The 20,858-nt window shown below is 39.4% G+C and overlaps 1 pseudogene; it reads right to left on the reverse strand.

Annotated features, from left to right (window-relative positions):
• Window positions 1-9,074: 9,074 nt before the first annotated feature.
• LOC136319634 (TBC1 domain family member 12 pseudogene) lies at window positions 9,075-20,587 on the reverse strand (annotated as a pseudogene).
• Between the last annotated feature and the right edge of the window lie 271 nt (window positions 20,588-20,858).

Below are 20,858 nucleotides of genomic sequence, written 5' to 3' on the forward strand. Positions count from 1 at the left end.
ACTGGCTTGAGCGTGGGATCATAGACATGACCCCATGGTCGCTGGCTTGAGCCCAAAGATCACTGGCTTGAAGCCCAAGGTTGCTGGCTTGAGCCCAAGGTCACTGGATTGAGCAAGGGTCACTCACTCCACTGTAGCCCCCCTGTTAAGGCACATATGAGAAAGCAATCAGTAAGTAACTAAAGTGCTGAAACGAAGAGTTGATGTTCCTCATCTCTCTCCCTTCCTGTCTATCTGTCCCTCTCTCTGATTCTCTCTCTCTCTCTGTCTCTGTCAAAAATAGAAAAAAAAGAAAAGAAAAAGACATGCAGGTTATGATTATTACAATACCTTTATTAACAGTGCACTTAGGTACAATCTAATAAGTGTTCAAATTGCCTTCATTATTTACACATTCTTGTAGTCTATTTCTTCCTCTAGCTGACACAGCCTGCCATGAGGCTCTCCATGGATACAGACTCTTAGGGAGCACACATGTGGGTCTTTGGCAGTCACATACATCTCTACCTCTTATTCCTTTATCTCCCTTCACCAGACTTTTATTTCTGGGAAACATCAGTAACATCTTATGCATGCTCTCCCATGTGCCTGCCACATTAGTTCTGCAGGGGTTCCATTTAAGCAGCCTCTCCTCTGTTGATTATAGCCTCCCTAAACATTAAAAACAACCTAACTCAGTAGATTAAGAAACGTGGAAATCACCTGCAGCTATAACTTTGCAATACCTTCTTCTGCTATATTTCAAAAGATTTCAATATATTTAATATTCAATTATTATCTGAATAATTATGGAAAGGAAATGATTATAATGTACCTACTTTCTTAGCAGACACACATTCACGGTACTTACAAATAAATAGCCCAGCTTACGTTAAATTACACATACATGTAGTCCTTGAAGAAAATTCTCTCCTCAGTCATTAATTTGAATCAGAGATTGGTTTGAGAACATTACTGCTCTCAGCAGAGAGGTTGGAAGGACTCCAGCTAGTGCCCTCCTGCCACGCCAAGGTGCAGGGTCTCTAGAATTCACCCAGTGTTCTTTGGCATACTTCCTGGGAAGTAAGTCTCACCAAGTACAAAGAACTGCCTTGTGAGTGAGTTTTTAAGAACTCATTGCATTTGCTGTATGGTTTGATTTCTCCATGGTTTTAACTAGCTGAATGAGTCAGCACTGATTTTTTTTTCCTCCTCTGATAGACAAGCCCTTAGTTCTACAATTTTTTGTAGGATGAATTCCATAAACTATTCAAAATCCGAAACCAATGCTAGAAACCTTCAAAAAAAAATAACGAAATCTTGCTATTATTCTCCTGCATGGTTGCTGTGTCCTTTGTTGGTTGACAAGTTTTTCAGAGCCTGCAGGATCTTTTTCTAACTGGGATACACTGGAATGGAATTTCTAAGGTCTTATTGAACCATTTTAGGGGGACAGTGGCTGAGTTAAGAGAGGTTGAGAAAGAGGCTGTGTTCTTTAGAGCACACTTGTACAGCCATTATGTTGAAAGGGTGGCATTTGGCAGGGTATACTCAAGCAACTTCATGTTTATCCTGCTCCTTCTACTCAAGGCCTACTTTATTTTTTGCCCCTGGATGTAACTTCAAATGTGTTCTTACAGCTGTTCCTAACACTCTTAGAAAAATTAAAAAGTTCTCTAGTCAATCTTAGTCATAAATATCTTATTTCAGTCATTGAAATGTCCAGTCCCATGTAATAGTTAAAATTCTAAACTTTAAGGCAATTTCTCCTTTCTCTCTTTCCCCAGGTCAGGGTGATTCAGACTGGAAACCTGAAGTGAGGTGGGGGCCACAGGGGGTGGTCGTGGCACAACTGGCTTGCTTTTCCACCTAAAGCTTCTACTCCCCCACCCCCACCCCCGCTAAGGTGTAAGTCCTACAGGGATTCAAGTAAAGGTAAGAGAAGGAAAGAGTAAGACAAGGAAAGGTCTTACTTTAGGGGAACTGGAGCGCTTGGTGGTGCTATCCTAAGATCTTGGTGGATGTTCACTATGGAGTCCTCCTCTAACAGGCGACACTTCTGTGGGACCCTCAAAGATAGCTCCACTGAGACTTTGGACTTCAACACCTCCTCTGCTGGCCATGTGTTCCACTGGCTTCTGCACTTGATTTCAAACCCCTACTGCCTACCAACCTCTATCAGGAAGCCCACCTATGAAAACAACCCTCATGCTCATGTGCCTTCCCCCACCTGGTCAGCAAGGAACATGTACTTCTACATTTAGTGGTTTATGCATCACCAACTCCAGCCACAGCCTTTGGCTTTTCACCTTCTCTAGCATGAGCCAAACACCCAGTTTGGTCCTCTCAATTCTAAGGGATGTCAATTTGCAACTGATCTTTCAAAGCCCCTGATTCAAAGACTTCAGGTGAGGAGGAGTTCAGTCACCCCAGGGGGGAGATGTGGGAGGAAAAATGATACAATGCTTCAACTGTATTTTTTTCCAAAGTCTCTCTTTTCAAGTTCTTCAACTCCAAACTTTGTGGGGTTGAGGCGTGAAAGTTAATCTCAGGGTCATAAAACTTTATTCAACTAGCACCTTTGCTGATTTTCATAGGTTGTCTCACATTTCTTCTTGAAGGAAGGGGGCTTGCCACCTAATGTTTTTTCCTTTGCTTTTGGGCCTCAGCTTCACCCAAGAGAGAGAGCCCATTTTAACACCATGTTGTGCTTTTTAACTCCATGTGCATCCATGAAGTTTTATTTTAAAACCCTCAGAGAAGAAGGAAGCATCTCTACTTTCTTTCAACACTATTGTAGATTTATGAGTGACAGATTGCCTTTTTTCTTTTCTGTTTTTATGAACAATTTACTATACTATATTTTTGTGAGGGTTCCTTTTTTTTAACCACTTGAAATGAGACTGGGCTATTCACCATGAAGCTGACTCAAGAGGAATTTTTATAGAGAAAGAGGGAAATCTGCTATTTCCCTTGTTGAAAGCAATTTAAGACAAATGCTTTTAGATTTATGGATATTTTCTTGCTACACTAGAAACTGATTCAGGGAGGTTTTAAACAAAGTCAAGTTAAAAAATCTTTTTTTAGGTCTGAGCTTTTCATATTAGGATTTTAGAAACATGGGAAGAAGTTTGGTTTTTTATTGTTTTGTTGTTGTTGTTGTTTTCTTTTGTTTTTTTCCGTTGTGTGTAGCCTGGCCAGTGATATTGTGGGTGATAAGTGGCCTGATTGGATGAAAGCTGTGGGGTGGTTGGGTCGGGCAAGGGTTGTAAATGTAATCCTAGAGTAATCCCCATCCCTCATTGGGGCCTGGGAGTGATTGAATTACAGGCAGTTCCAGTGGGACTACAGTATATCTTTCTAGCACAAGGAGTGGTATCAGCATCTCGAACATATGTAGGGGGGAAATGAGCTTCAAAAACCCTCTGCATTACCTGACCAGGCAGTGGCGCAGTGGATAGAGCATCGGACTGGGATGCAGAGGACCCAGGTTCGAGACCCCGAGGTTGCCAGCTTGAGCGCGGGTTCACCTGGTTTGAGCAAAAAGCTCACCAGCTTGGACCTTGGACCCAAGGTAGTTGACTCGAGCGAGGGGTTACTCAGTCTGCTGAAGGTCCGTGGTCAAGGCACAAATGAGAAAGCAATCAATGAACAACTAAGGACTTGCAAAGAAAAACTGATGATTGATGTTTCTCATCTCTCTCCATTCCTGTCTGTCTGTCCGTCTATCCCTCTCTCTCTGTCCCTGTAAAAACAAACAACAACAAAAAAAAACCCCTCTGCATTGTATATAGTACACCCATACCATTATCTGAGTCTATTGGGACTATTTTACAATTCCCAAGCTATAGATAATAGCAATGCAGAACACCTAGGCCACCCCCCCCCAAAAAAAAACAGTTTGGGCTCCAGTTGCACATGCATTTCAATATTCCTATAATATGACCTATATTTATATGACTGTTGGACAAATGAGATTGTAAAATTTGTATTTTCTGGTTTTGCCCACTTTTATTGTTAAAAATGGCACTGCCCACATGAATGGCCACTACCAGGTGATAATATTAATTACCTTCCTGAATGGGAAGGGGCTTGGTTATGCTAATATGTGCTGGAGGAGGGGTTGTCTCTGGGGAAAGTTTTAAAAGGAGGAGCTAGGAGGCCATTTTTAAGGAGGAGATGACCATGTTGTTGCAGGGGAGGAAGCAGCCAAAATGGAGGCGTGCAGAGGGGACTGAGTGAGACTGTTGGGCCTTTGATTCTAGGAAAAACCTAAAAGATTCTCCTGATATGGAATGGGAGGACATGTGAATGGGTTTTGGTGCCTGTGTGTATTTTCTTGCCCGTCAATTGCAAGCAGGAATAAAGGATGGCCCACCAGTTCTTGGCTCTGTCGTTTCATAACCATCTGTCCAAATGAGAACCTGCATGGGCCAGGCAGCTGTGATGGTGGCCACAGCTACTGGTTTTACAATGACCTATAAATGTGTCTGTTCTTTAAACTTCTCCCTTGAACTTGTTATTGAAAGACAGAAACCACGGGCCAAACCAAAAAACATGAGGCTAGTGTGTTCCAAAAGGAAAGTTTATTTTAAAAACACCTGTAGGCAGGCTGAGACCCGCAAAGGCTGTCAGCCCCAAGGAAGGGATGGTGCGGGGATTATATGGATTCATCAAAGGACCTTGGGAAAAGGCAGCTGCAAATTAACTTCTGTTTGTAGTTGGGAGTGGCACCACAGTTCCTCAAAATTGTCTGCACCCTGAGCCAGTCGTCTCCTATCGTCATCCAACTACAAGGGAGGTCTGAGCCAGATTACTGGGTAGGCAAGTCCTTCTTCCTTTAGGCCTGCATTGTTCTTAAGATGGTGGCTGAGTAGCCATTTTATAAATCAGTTATAATACCTCATTAGTTTCCTCATTAAGGTGTTAAATAAAATATTTAAAATATGTTATAAATCTGTATGAGAATCATACTTTTTTCTTCTTTTGAAAATGGCCTTTAAGAGTTTTGGAGGTCTTCTAACAAAGATGCCCATAATTCACCTGACAGCCTGGTCAACCATGTCATCAAAGAATGTACCTCCTACAGGCTGCTTAAGCCTAGGCTTAGCTCACCTTTGCTCCCAAAGGTGAAGCTAAAGTAACAAGGCATCTTTGCTATTTTTCAAATTTTAATTTTAATTTTCTCTTTCCTAGTCTTGTGTTTTGGTTTTGGTTCATTTACAGCCAATACTCATAAGTGGCGGCAATAACTGAGAATTTGACTGGTTTGTTTTTTTAAGATTTTATTTATTAATTTTAAAGAAAAAGGAGGGGAAGGTACTGGAACAAGAAGTATCAACTCATAGTTGCTTCACTTTAGTTATTCACTGATTGCTTGTCAAATGTGCCTTGACCGGGCAAGCCCAGAGTTTTGATCAGTGACCTCAGCATTCCAGGTCAATGCTTTATCCACTGTGCCTCCACAGGTCAGGTGAGAATTTGGTTTTATTGTCTGACCATTTGGTGATCTCTGTAAATGGATTAGTGAATTTTAGAGATCGAGTCTCTGTTGGAAACTACATAGATCAAATCAGTTAGGAATCGTGTACCCACTGGAAAGGAGAACAAGTCTTTCATACCAGGACTAATGAGTTTGGAAGAATTTCATGTTTCCTTTTTTCCTTTCTTTTTTATTGATTTTTTTTTTTCTTTTTTAGAGATAGAGGAAGGAAGGGAGAGAAACAATGATTTGTTGTTATTCTCATTCATGCATTCATTGGTTGATTCTTGTATGTACCCTGACCAGGAATCAAACCCACAACCTTTGTGTATTGGGACAATACTCTAACCAACTGAGCTACCTGACCAGGGCAAGATTTGATGTTTCTGTATTTACTCTTGATCTAAAACTAAAATTTTAGAATTGAAGCTGTAAAGTCTGTTTATCTGTCTCTGTGTGTCTATGTGTCTGTAGTTTAGAAAAGTCTGTCTCTCTCATTGTGTGAATGTGTAATGGTTTCCTATCTCCAGAGGGTATTAATTTGATTATAAAGTCTCATGTTAAGGGAGTTCTTTTCTGTTTGACTGATAGAGATAAATAAGCATTTAAATAAAAAGACTATTTCTAAAATTCCCAGAAAGTAGTAAAATTGAACTTATAAATCTTTAAATGTGCTACATTAATAAAATATTCTTACAGAAATCAACTTGATAACATTTTAGTATTCAGGTTTGCAAGTTAAAGTATACTGATATATCTTTGAAAATGAGACTAGTTTAATATTTGAGGTTTGAGAAAAACATCTATATTTTCTCTGATTTATTCATGTTAAGTGTAATTCCTAACCATATATATATATTTTATTTTTTTTATTTACAGAGACAGAGAGAGAGTCAGAGAGAAGGATAGATAGGGACAGACAGAAACAGAGAGAGATGAGAAGCATCAATCATTAGTTTTTCGTTGCACATTGCGACACCTTAGTTGTTCATTGATTGCTTTCTCACATGTGCCTTGACCGCAGGCCTTCAGCAGACCGAGCAACCCTTTGCTCAAGCCAGCGACCTTGGGTCCAAGATGGTGAGCTTTTTTTTTTTTTTTTCTCAAGCCAGATGAGCCTGCGCTCAAGGTGGCGACCTCAGGATCTCGAACCTGGGTCCTCCGCATCCCAGTCCAACGCTCTATCCACTGCGCCACCACCTGGTTAGGCCCTAACAATATTTTATATGCTTATGGTTTTTTCCTAAATGTGTACAGGTTTACTGATCACATAAATTAATGTTACTCATAATGTTTAAGATTATGAAAAATGAAAATTGGTGTTTAACTAACTTGGATCATTATTCTGGGAAACTATTTCAACAGTAATTTAGTATGTCAGATTTAAAATAATTTCTAAGAGGTTTATGTAACTTAAAACCTTGAACTGATATTAAATTGAGTTAATTAATGAATAATCCTTGGATACTAAAATTATTCTTAAGTTAATAGAACACTGAAACTTTACTCAGCACAACTTTATATTTATGTTTTTGCTTCTTATATTTATACACTAGGGAGAGGCTATCTCTTTGAATTTGTTAATAAATGTGTTCATTTTTTCCATTTTGATAAGTTGTACTATAAGTTATGTGTGTGGTTATAGAAAGTTGTTATATATATTGTATTTATGAGCCCTGTTGATCTATTGAAAAGCTGAGCCTGGCCTGTGGTGGCACAGTGGATAAAGTGTCGACCAGGAACACTGAGGTTGCCGGTTTGAAACTCTGGGCTTGTCTGGTCAAGGCACATATGAGAAGCAAGCAATGAACAACTAAAGTGAAACAATTATGATCTCACTCCCTCTCTCTCTAAAATTAATAAATAAAACCTTTAAAAAAAAGCTGAAAAACCTGTATGGGGCAGAGTTTACAATTATCTCTACCTCCCCCCTGCCTTCGTTCTCTCTGTGAAATAGAAGTTGCTATGGTTAAAACATAATTTATATTAGTGGTTGGGGCTATATTAAGGAACAATAGCGAAATCAACAATGTACATCCTATGCTTTTCGAGAAAAAAGACAGTTTTGTCTTAAAACAACAGTTCGCAGGGTTTTATGTTGTCAACTGATGGTCAGTGTACCAATTCAACATCAACAAGAATCTCCAATTTGGGGTTCAGTGAAGAAGAAAACTGTTCAGTGCAAACGGCTCAATTGTGATAAAACACAGCTGTGAAAACAGCATAGCTGTGAGTCAGTCCAAGGGCCAGGACCCTCTCTAGCTAGACAGCTCTGTTCTGCTCCTCACTGGTCGGCTCTGCCCTGTACCAGTCTGCTTCTCCCTGAGCAGGTCTGTTCCTCTCTGCGCTGACAAGACATCTTTGGTGTTTCAGCTCAGCGGGGAAACACAATCTTCTATAGAAAGGGAAAGTGTGCTTTCATAGCCAGAGGGGAGCTAACTTATGTAGACAGAAGTCCCTTCCCCTGGTCACTGATTCATTCACCCTCATGCAAATGAGGACTCCAAATCCTCACAGTTTGATTGGTCCAAAAAGCACTGGCTGGATTACTCAGAATGGAGCTTCTCTGATTGGTCAGTGAAGAAGCTGGTGGGTTTTAGCTGTGTAGCTCTAACTGGATAGGGAAACCCTTAGTTTTAGGTTGAAAAGGATTGCAGGAACTCCTTTATAAGGACTAGCTCAGGTGACAGAAACCAGTGAAGGCAGGCAGTTTGGTACAGAAATAGGTAGTTCAGTGCAGGTTTCTCCCTGAAATGCAGTTTGCTTGAGAAGCCCTGTGTAGAAATGGCTATTAGGATCTGCTCTTTTAAATTTGAGCTCAGTTAAGCCATCAGGAGCCCTTCTTGGTAGGTATCTTCTTTCTCTAGATCCACTATGTGATTATTTTGTCTCCAAAGCTTCCTTTGCTTCAAGTACCTTAGAGAGTGAATGTATGTGTCTTGGGGGTTGGTGTGTGTGTGGGGGGGGTATGTTTACCTATTAATACTTACCATACTAAAAACTGAAAGTGAGAAATGTTTATAATTCTTATCTGACCAGGTGGTGGTGCAGTGAATAGAGTGTCGACCTGGGATGCAGAGGACCCAGGTTTGAAACCCTGAGGTTTGCGAGCTCATCTGGCTTGAGCACAGGCTAACCAGTTTGAGTGCAGGGTTGCTGGCTTGAGTGTGGGATCATAGACAACCCCATGGTCACTGGCTTGAGCTCAAGGTCACTAGCTTGAGCAAGGGGTCACTGGCTCAGCTGTAGCCCCCTGGTCAAGGCACATATGTGAAAGCAATCCATGAACAACTAAGAAGCTGCAACGAAGAATTGATGCTTTTCATTTCTCTCCCTTCCTGTCTGTCCCTACAAAAGTTTTTTTAATAACATGTCAATAAGTTATTCATTTTACTACAAAATTCAAAATCAGTTGTTTTTCATCTCTTGATATATGTTTGGATTTCTCCAACTTTCCTCTATTTTGTTTAAATGTGAAATAAAATGCTGTTGTCAAAAATACTTTTTTATATTTGAATTCATTTGTTTATTATGAAAATTATCTATTCAAAACATTACTGTTATTCTTGTCTCCTTCCTGAATAGCCTACATTCCAAACACAAAGACCTAAATCTATTTATTGGTGCTTCTCTGAGTGGCTGTGATACAGCAGAACAGCTTTCCTGGCATGATATCCTCTGCCAATTCAGTTAGAAACTGTGCTATATGAATAAGTCTATCTGCAGGAAAATACCTTCAAATACTTGGAGGATTCTTTCCCATCTCTGCAAAATACATCCCAGACTAGACAGGCTAGATCCAATAGAGTTGAGATTCAAGCTACTATGTGAAAATATAGTCTATCAAGTAGGTGTCTGGTGCAAGACCATAAGACTTGATGTGAAGAAACAGTATGGGAAGGGAAAATGGCGATGGAGTAGGTGGACATTACAAATTCCACCTCCCAACACCAAAGTGGATTAAAACTTAACTTAAGAACAATCATCTTGAAAAACCAACTTTGAACTACACTAAGAGGAATCTATAACCAAGCATCACTGAAGGAACCACACTGAGCTGGTAGAAAAGGCAGAGACACAGAAAGGGCTGCCCCACTCCCAGGAGTGAGAGGCAGCCCGGAGGGTCTTTCATGGTAGGGTGGATTACCCAGAGAGTTTGGGGTCCTCAGCCCCAGGACAGGAATCCCAGCCTGGATCCCCAGAGACTAGAGGAGGCATACGGACAGTATTTAGCTGAAAGAAGAGCCAGGTTACTGTTTGCCAAAGGGAGACAACTCTCAGACCCAGGCTCCATCTTAAAGGGACCACACAGAAAAATTCATTCACAGCCACTTACCCCGGGGCTCCAGGAGCAGGGAGCACCAAGAGAACTGGAGTACCAAGAGGAGACTGTGGTCTCAGGGGCACAGGGAGAGACTTTGGGGGACAGCCACCCTGACCCCCGTACTAGGTCACTCCCTAAACCTAAAGTGACTGTTTTTTGTGGGAGAACCAAGCCAGCAAATGGAAGCAATTACCTCACACACCAGAGACTCTCCTGCTCCAGTCAGTGCAGGTAGATGCTTAGAAGTAAGGGGCACATCAGGGAAACAGGTTTTGAGTGCTGAAGTCTGGGCTACACAGTCCCCACCAACCTGCTGAATACCCTACGAAGGGCAGAAGGGCCCACCTGTGGCAGTGGCCATGGTGCTTGGCCCATGAGATTGGGGGGGGCCAGAGCCCAGTGAGGCAGACCACACCACAGCAGCAGGGGGCAGAGCCTGGAGACGCCTCCTGTAAGCCAACGGTGGACAGAACCCTGCAGGGTGAGGTGATCCACTCGCACCAGGTGGGGCTGAGCCCAATAGGGTGAGGTTTCCCACGTGATAGCAGGGGGTGGAGCCCAGTGAGGCATCCTGCTGTGCCCACAGGGGGCAGAGCCCAGTGCCTGCACTGTGAAGGTGAGGGGTGGAGACCGAAGAGGCAGCCCACACACCTGCAGGGTGGGGGTGGCAGAGCCCAGCAAGGCAAGGAGCACCCAACGCCGGCAGAGCAGCCCGAGCTGCAGTGGGTGAGCCTGCATGCCCGGCAGTGCCAGTGCCTGAGTTCCCAAGGAGGTAGAGGCAGCAGGGAGCTGGTGGGAGACCACACCTTGAGAATAGAGAGGCCACACACACTGGCCAAGAGTAGAGCCTAGGACTGCAGCTATTTACAATGGCATCAGGGCACAGCAGAGGCAATCCACAAATTCTGGATTGCCTGTAGCTCCAAGAAGGTTGCTAGGGCCAGTCAAAAGCAGTGATCCCCTCCCCCGCCCACTGGTCTGCTCTAGGTTCCAGCCAGGGAGATCCAGGGCTGATACATCCAATGGCCAGATATGGAAAGCATCAGCTCAGGACCTAACAACCATAGTTAGAGTACTATCTTAAGGAAAAGCTCCTCACACCTGACACAGCTAAGGCATAGAAAACACTTGCCCAAACAGCAAAAAGAGCAGTAGCAGCAGAAAAGTAGCCCACTTTTAAAAGTGGATTACAAACAATAGCTGAAGCCAACTCAAGAAGATGTAGAAACAATACAACTGAAAGCTGGAGGCAGACAACACCAACCTTATACTAAGCTAGCTATGCAAAAAAAACACATCCAAAGGAGCAGTCTATACATAGACAAAATGGGAAGACAGAAAAATGCTATCAAATGAATCAACAAGAGAAATCCCCAGAAAAAGAACAGAACAAGATGGAAATAACCAAGATACAGGAAGCAGAGTTTAAAATAATGATTGTTAGGATGCTCAAGGATCTTAGAGCAACAATAAATGTACATAATGAGCATCTAAACAAAGAGATAGCAGGCATCAAAATGGACATTGAAATCATAAAAAAGAATTGGACAGAAGTGACAAACACAATATCATAAATGAAGACTACACTAGAAGGAATTAAAAGCAGGCTGGATGAAGCAGAGGACAGAATCGATGATTAAAAGGACAAGATAAGTGAAAGCATGAAAGCAGAACAGCATAAAGAAAAGAGGCTCAAAAAGTCTGAGGAAACTCTAAAAGATCTCTGTGACAACATGAAGAGAAACAACATCCACATAATAGGGGTTCCTGAAGAAGAAGAGAAAGAACAAGGGATAGAGAACCTGATTGAAGAAATTATAGCTGAAAACTTCCCTAAATAAATGAAGGAAAAACTCACATAAGTTCAAGAAGCACAGAAAATCTCATTAAAGAGGAACACAAAAAGACCTACACCAAGACATATCATAATTAAAATACCAAAGCTAAGTGAAATAGAGAAAATGTTAAAAGCTGCTAGAGAAAAAAAGGTTATCACCTACAAAGGAGCCCCCATAAGGATGACAACAGACTTCTCAACAGAAACACTTGAGGCCAGAAGGGAATGGCAAGAAATATTCAAAGTAATGCAGAACAAGAACCTACAACCAAGACTACTTTATCCAGCAAGGCTATCATTTAAAATTGAAGTAGAAATAAAAAGCTTCCCAGACAAAAAAAAAAAAACCTCAAGGAATTCATTACAACCAAACCAATGCTGCAGGAAATGTTAAAGGGCCTGTTGTAAACAGATCAAAGTGGGGAAAAAATATAGCAAAAGAGGAATACAGCTTTAAAAAATAAAATGGCAATAAACAACTACATAACAATAATAACCTTAAATGCAAATGGGTTAAATGATCCAATCAAAAGACACAGGGTAGCTGCATGAATAAGAAAACAGGAGCCGTACATATGCTGTCTACAAGAGACAAACCTTAAAACAAAAAGTGCACATAGACTGAAGGTCAAAGGATGGGAAAAAACATTTCATGCAAATGAACATAAAAAAAAAAAGCTGGGGTAGCAATACTTATATCAGACAAAATGGACTTTAAAACAAAGGATATAGTAAGAGATAAAGAAGGCCACTACATAATGATAAAGGGAGCAATCCAACAGAAAGATATAACTGTTATAAATATCTACGCACCTAATATAGGAGCTTAAATATATAAAGCAGACTTTGATGGATATAAAGGGTGAGATCAACAGCAATACTATAATAGCAGAGGATTTCAATACACCACTAACATCACCAGATAGATCCTCAATAAAGAAAATTAACAAAGAAACAGCAGACTTAGAGGACACACTACATCAACTCAATTTAATAGATATCTTCAGAACCTTTCACCCTAAAGCAGCAGAATATACATTCTCTTCAAGTGCTCATGGTATATTCTCTAGAATAGATGACATGTTAGAGCACAAAAGCAGTCTCAAAAAATTTAAGAAGATTGAAATCATATTGAGCACTTTCTGTGATCACAATAGCATGAAACGAGAAATCAACCACAACAAAAAAACTCAAAAATTCTCAAACACATGGAAACTAAATAGGTTGTTAAATAACAAATGGATTAAGAATGAGATCAATGGCCTGACCTGTGGTGGCGCAGTGGATAAAGCGTCGACCTGGAAATGCTGAGGTCGCCGGTTCGAAACCCTGGGCTTGCCTGGTCAAGGCACATATGGGAGTTGATGCTTCCAGCTCCTCCTCCCTTCTCTCTCTCTGTCTCTCTCCTCTCTAAAAATGAATAAATAAAATTAAAAAAAAAAAGAAAGAAAAAAGAATGAGATCAAAGAAGAAATAAAAAAATTCCTAGAAACGAATGACAATGAGCATACAACAACTCAAAATTTATGGGACATAGCAAAAGCAGTACTGAGAGTGAAGTTCATAGCACTACAGGCACACATTAAGAAGCTAGAGAAAGCTCAAATAAACAACTTAACCCTGCATCTAAAAGAACTAGAAAAAGAACAGCAAGTAAAGCCCAAATGTAGTAGACCAAAGGAAATAATAAAGATCAGAGCAGAAACAAATGACATAGAGACTAAAAAACAATACAGAGGATCAATAAAACTAGGAGCTGGTTCTTTGTAAAGGTAAACAAGATCGATGAACCTTTAACTAGACTCACCAAGAAAAAAAGAGAGAGGACTCAAATAAATAAAATTAGAAATGAGAGAGGAGAAATAACAACTGACAGTAGAAATACAAAGGATTGTAAAAAAAAAAAAAATACTATGAAGAACTGTATGCCAAAAACTAGACAACCTAGATGAAATGGAAAAACTCCTTGAAACATACAATCTTCCAAAAATCAATCTGGAAGAATCAGAAAACCTAAACAGACCAATTACACCAAATGAGATCAAAACAGTTATCAAAAAACTTCCAACAAAGAAAAGTCCTGGGCCTGATGGCTTCACAAGTGAATTCTACCAAATATTCAAAGAAGAACTAACTCCTATCCTTCTCAAGCTATTTCAAAAAATTCAAGAGGAAGGAACATTTCCAAGCTCCTCTTATGAGGCGAGCATAATTCTGATTCCAAAACCAGGCAAAGACAACACAAAGAAAGAAAATGATAGGCCAATATCCCTGATGAATTTAGATGCTAAAATCCTCAACAAAATATTAGCAAACCGGATCCAACAATATAAAAAAAAAAAATCATACACCATGATCAAGTGGGATTTATTCTGGGGAGGCAAGGCTGGTACAATATTCCCAAATCAATCAATCTGATTCATCACATAAACAAAAGGAAGGAGAAAAACCACATGATAATTTCAATAGATGCAGAAAAAGCATTTGATAAAATTCAGCACCATTTATGATCAAAACTCTCAGCAAAGTGGGAATACAGGGAACATACCTCAACATGATAAAAAGCCATCTACAACAAACCCACAGCAAAAATCATACTCAATGGGCAAAAATTAAAAGCAATCCCCTTAAGATCAGGAACAAGGCAGGGGTACCCCCTTTCACCACTCTTATTCAACATAGTCCTGGAAGTCCTAGCCACAGCAATCAGACAAGAAGAAGAAATAAAAGGTATTCAAGTTGGAAAAGAAGAAGTAAAACTATCATTATTTGCAGATGATATGATACTGTATATAGAAAACCATAAAGTCTCAGTCAAAAAACTACTGGACCTGATAAATGAATTCAGCAAAGTGGCAGGATATAAAATTAATACTCAGAAATCAGAGGCATTTTTATACACCAACAATGAACAGTCAGAAAGAGAAATTAAGGAAACAATTCCTTCACTATTACAACCAAAAAAATAAAGTACCTAGGAGTATATTTAACCAAGGAGACTAAAGACTTGTACTCGGAAAATTATAAAACATTGATAAAAGAAATCAAGGAAGATACAAACAAGTGGAAGCATATACCGTGCTCATGGTTAGGAAGAATAAACATCATTAAAATGTCTATATTACCCAAAGCAATTTATAAATTCAATGCAATACCAATTAAAATACCAATGACATACTTTAAAGATATAGATCACATATTCCAAAAATTTATATGGAACCAAAAGAGAACACGAATAGCCTCAGCAATCTTAAAAAAGAAGAATAAAGTGGGAGGTATCACACTTCCTGACATCAAGTTATTCTACAAGGCCATTGTACTCAAAACAACCTGGTACTGGCATAAGAACAGGCATATAGATTAATGGAACAGACCAGAGAACCCAGAAATAAATCCACAGCTCTATGGACAACTGATATTTGACAAAGGAGGTAAGGAAATACAATGGAGTAAAGACAGCCTCTTTAATAAATGGTGTTGGGAAAACTGGACAGCAACCTGCAAAAAAATGAAACTAGACCACCAACTTACACCATTCGCAAAAATAAACTCAAAATGGATAAAAGACTTAAATGTAAGCTGTGAAACCATAAGCATCTTAGAAGAAAACATAGGCAGTAAGCTCTCAGACATCTCTCGCAGCAATATATTTGCTGATTTATCTCCACGGGCAAGGGAAATAAAACACAGGATAAACAAATGGGACTATATCAAACTAAAATGCTTTTGCAGAGCTAAAGACAATAAGAACAGAATAAAAAGACAAACTACAAAATGGGAGAACATATTTGACAATACATCTGATAAGGGGTTAATAACCAATATTTATAAAGAACTTGTAAATCTCAACACCAGAAAGACAAACAATCCAATCAAAAAATGGGCAAAAGAAATGAGTAGACACTTCTCCAAAGAGGACATACAGATGGCCAGTAGGCATATGAAAAAATGCTCAACATCACTAATCATTAGAGAAATGCAAATTAAAACCACAATGAGATATCACCTCACACCAGTCAGAATGGTGCTCATCAACAAAACAACACAGAATAAGTGCTGGCGAGGGTGTGGAGAAAAGGGAACCCTCCTACACTGCTGGTGGGAATGCAGACTGGTACATCCACTGTGGAAAACAGTATGGAGAGTCCTCAAAAATTTTAAAATCGAACTGCCTTTTGACCCAGCTCTCCCACTTTTAGGAATATACCCTAAGAACACGATAGAACTGTTCCAAAGGAGAAATGCACCCCCATGTTTATGGCAGCATTGTTCACAATAGCGAAGATCTGGAAACAGCCCAAGTGTCCATCAGTGTACGAGTGGATTACAAAGCTCTGGTACATATATACTATGGAATACTACTCAACCATAAGAAATGATGACATCAGATCATTTACAATAACATGGATGGACCTTGATAACATTATATGAAGTGAAATAAGTAAATCATAAAAAACTAAGAACTATATAAATCCATACATAGATGGGACATAAAAATGAGACTCAGAGACATGGACAAGAATGTGATGTTAATGGGCAGTGGGGGGTGCAGGGAGGGAGGGAGGATAAAGAGAGAGGGTGTGGGGGGAGGGGAGGGCCACAAAGAAAACCAGATAGAAGGTGACAGAAGACAATTTGACTTTGGGTGAGGGGTATACAACATAATCAAATGTCAAAATAATCTGGAGATGTTTTCTCTGAATATATGTACCCCGATTTATCAATGTCAGTGCATTAAAATTATAAAAAAAGAAGGTCACTACATAATGATAAAGGAAGCAATCCAACAGGAAGATATAACCATTATAAATATCTATTTGTCTAACATAGGAGCACTTAAATATATAAAGCAGATCTTGATGGACATAAAGGGTGAAATCAACAGCAATATTATAATAATAGGGAATTTCAATACCCCATTTAACATCACTGGCTAGATCAGGGGTAGTCAATAGTTTTATACCTACCGCCCACTTTTGTATCTCTGTTAGTAGTAAAATTTTCTAACTGCCCACGGGTTCCACAGTAATGGTGACTTATAAAGTAGGGAAGTAACTTTACTTTATAAAATTTATAAAGCAGAGTTACAGCAAGTTAAAGCATATAATAATAATTACTTACCAAGTACTTTATGTCAGATTTTTGCTGTTTGGCAGAATAAACCTTTATAAAACAACATACTATAGTTAAATCTATCTTTTTATTAATAATTGTACTTTGGTTGCTCTGCTACTGCCACCATGAAATCTGGAATGCCCACTAGTGGGCAGTAGGGACCAGTTTGACTACCACTGGGATAGATCCTCAAGAAAAAAATTAACAAAGAAACAGCAGCCTTAAAGGACACACTAGATCTATTGTATTTAATATCGATAGATATCTTCAGAACCTTTTACCCAAAAGCAGCAGAATATACATTCTTTTCAAGTGCTCATGATACATTCTCTAGGATAGACCACATGTTAGGACACAAAACGAGTCTCAATAAATTTAAAAAGATTGAAACTGTATCAAGCATCTTCTATGATTACAATGGCATGAAATTAGAAATCAACTAAAACAGAAAAACTGAAAAACATTCAAATACTTGGAAACTAAATAGCATGTTACTAAATAATGAATAGGTTAATAATGAGATCAAAGAAGAAATAAAAAATTTCCTAGAAAAAAATGAAAATGAACATACAACAACTCAAAATTTATGAGACACAGCAAAAGCAGTCCTGAGAGTGAAGTTCATAGCATTACAGGCATACCTTAAGAAGAAGGGGGAAAAAAAAGCTCAAATAAACAACTTAACCTTGCATCTAAAAGAACTAGAAAAAGAAGAGCAGGTAAAGTCCAGAGGTAGTAGAAGGAAGAAAATAATAAAGATCAGAGTGGAAATAAATAACATAGAGGCTAAAGAAACAATATTGAGGATCAATGAAACCAAGAGTTGGTTCTTTGAAAAGGTAAACAAGATCGATGAACCTTTAACCAGACTCACCAAGAAAAAAAGAGGACGCAAATAAAAAAAATTAGAAATGAGAGCAGAGAAGTAACAACTGACAGCAGAAATATAAAGGATTGTAAGAAAATACTATGAAGAAATGTATGCCAAAAAATTAGACAACCCAGGTGAAATGACAAATTCCTTAAAACATATAATCTTTCAAAAATCAATCTGGAAGGATCAGAAAACCTAAACAGACTGATTACACCAAATGAGATCGAAACAGTTATCAAAAAAACCCCAATAAACAAAATCCCTAGGCCAGACGGCTTCACAGGTGAATTCTACCAAATATTCAAAGAAGAACTAACTCCTATCCTTCTCAAGCTATTTCAAAAAATTCCAGAGAAGGGAAGACTTCCAAACTCCTTTCATGAGGCGAGCATAATTCTGATTCCAAAACCAGGCAAAGACAATACAAAGCAAGAAAACTATAGGCCAATATCCCTGATGAATTTAGATGCTAAAATCCTCAACAAAATATTAGCAAATCGGATCCAGCAATACATTAAAAAAATCATACATCATGATCAAGTGGGATTTATTCTGGGGAAGCAAGGCTGGTACAATATTTCCAAATCAATCAATGTGATTCATCATATAAACAAAAGGAAGGAGAAAAATCACATGATCATATTAGTAGATGTAGAAAAAGGATTTGATAAAATGCAGCACCCATTTATGATCAAAACTCTCAGCAAAGTAGGAATACAGGGAACATACCTCAACATGATAAAGGCCATCTATGACAAACCCACAGCCAACATCATACTCAATGGGCAAATATTAAAAGCAATTTCCTTAAGATCAGGAACAAGGTAGGTCACCTCCCTTCACCACTCTTATTCAACATAGTTCTGGAAGTCCTATCCACAGCAATCAGACAAGAAGAGAAAATAAAAGGCATCCAAATTGGAAAAGAAGAAGTAAAATTATCATTATTTGCTAATGATATGATGCTGTACATAGAAAACCCTAAAGTCTCAGTCAAAAAACTACCAGACCTGTTAAATGAATTCCACAAGGTGGCAGGATAATAAAATCAATATTCAGAAATCAGTGCAATTTTTTTCCCCCAACAAGGAACTGTCTGAAAGAGAAATACCACCTCACACAAGTCAGAATAGTGCTCATTAACAAAGTAACACATAGTTAGTGCAAGGATATGGAGAAAAGAGAACCCTCCTGCATCCACTGGTGTAGCCACTGTGGAAAACAGTATGGAGATTCTTCAAAAAATTAAAAATGGAACTGCCTTTTGACCCAGCCATCCCACTTTTAGGAATATATTCTAAGAACCAAATCACTGATTCAAAAGAAGAAATGCACCCCCATGTTTACTGAAGCATTGTTTATAATAGCCAAAATCTGGAAACAGCCGAAGTGTCTGTCAGTGAACAAGTGGAATAAAAAGTGCTGGTACATATATACAATGGAATACTATGCAACCAGAAAAAGAAGGAAATCTTACTTTTTGCGACAACGTGGATGGACCTGGAAACTATTATGCTAAGTGAAATAAGCCAGGCAGAGAAAGAAAAATATCATATGACCTCACTCATTTGAGGAATCTGATGAACAATGTGAACAGAGGAACGGAATAGAGGCAGAGGTGGGATTTAAGGGACCAGAGGGAAAGCGGATAGAAGGAAAGGGGATGAGAGGATGGGATCAGAGAAGGGAAAGAGATTGGTGAAATTATATATACATAACACAGCGTTATAGAGAGCAGGAAAGCAAATCTGGAGGAAAGAGGGGAGGCTGTTGGGAGGAAGGGTGCAAGGGGGATGTTGAGGGGAACACGAGGGTGGGGGGATGTATTCGGTGGGACACTTGAATCTATGTAAAGACAATAAATTAAAATCAATTAAAAATATAAAGAAACAGTATAATGAGATTGTCGTCGAAGAATACTTAAAATGTTCTAAAATATTTCAACATCTTGTTGCAATCCACACAGAAAAAGGCCAACTGGCATGACTTACTCATGAGATTTCCAAATGCAGTGAAGGCATCTATGTCTTCCTAATTGAGAATGTGTCCTGCCTAATGAAGGACATCCCTGGAACAAAACCAACATCAGGCCTGTAACATGAATATGCTCCCAAGATAGTGCATAAAGAATCATAACACGGGTCATTCTTGTTCAAGGTGTAGAGATAGAAATACAAGGACATGTCCAGCTTAATTCCAAACTGACATCTGTATCGTAAACAGATAAACCTCCTGCATTTAGAGAATGATATGTTTAGAGAGAATGTGCTTTACTGAAGCTTTTCCACCATTCCTTTCCTTTGGAGAGAAATACTTCATAAATTCAAGAGTTACTTTGAGTTCCCTTCCTAGAGCCAGACTCCAGACTTGACTCCACACTTTACCATGAACACTAGGGGGCGATCCCTGCACCTCAATTCTCCAGCTATGTATTACTTCCCAATTAGGCAGCATTTCACTGTTTCACTGGTCCAAATTACCACTGTATTTGCAATGTTTTCTTTCTGCTTAAATTTTCCAATTTTTCTTTTTAATGTACTGCTTTAATTTCTCAATTTTGAGACTCAGTTCAATGGTCTAATGTTCTTGTCAATGAAGTAAAGCTTCTTCCACAGATTTGGCAGGATGATTTCCTTGGAGTAGGAAAAGATTTCTTCTACAGTACACAAAAACAATGATCAATCATATGATGGCCCAACAATCTGAATGGTAGTAGAAAAAGGCTCAGATTCAAAACTGTTATGTCTTGAAGACTGAAGTGGAGGTTTACAGGTCCTTCCTGTTCATGCTTCATATTCCTGCTGAATTATTTTTGGAAGCTTTCTAAAGATTTCCTCCAGAAGAGACTTGACCAAATCATTTCCAACCAGGAACACTATGGACAACTAATCTGAGCTCCTTTCGTCCTTTTGGAAAAGGTTTCAGACAACCAGGGGCAAGGGGAGGGGTGCTCTGGAAGTTGGAAGAGGGGATCATACCCTCAGACTCCCTGCAGCTCCCAGTCTAAGAACTTTGGTGTCTGCCACCACCATGCAGCTGCTTTGAAGAGAACAGGCTGCCCATGCCAGCAGCAACCTTATTGCCAGGCCCCTCCAGGTAGGCATGACCACAGGGGAAAGGCAGGAGGCTCCCTGCCAACCTGGAGAAGCTGTTGCTGGTGCCTGACCAGTCACTTTGAGGGTATTAAGGTTGACCTTGTGGAGACAGTGCTAAGAAAGCATTCCTGGTGCTTGGTTTTCAGAGTCCA

Source organism: Saccopteryx bilineata, chromosome 1, assembly GCF_036850765.1.
Source record: "Saccopteryx bilineata isolate mSacBil1 chromosome 1, mSacBil1_pri_phased_curated, whole genome shotgun sequence".
Lineage (NCBI taxonomy): Eukaryota > Metazoa > Chordata > Mammalia > Chiroptera > Emballonuridae > Saccopteryx > Saccopteryx bilineata.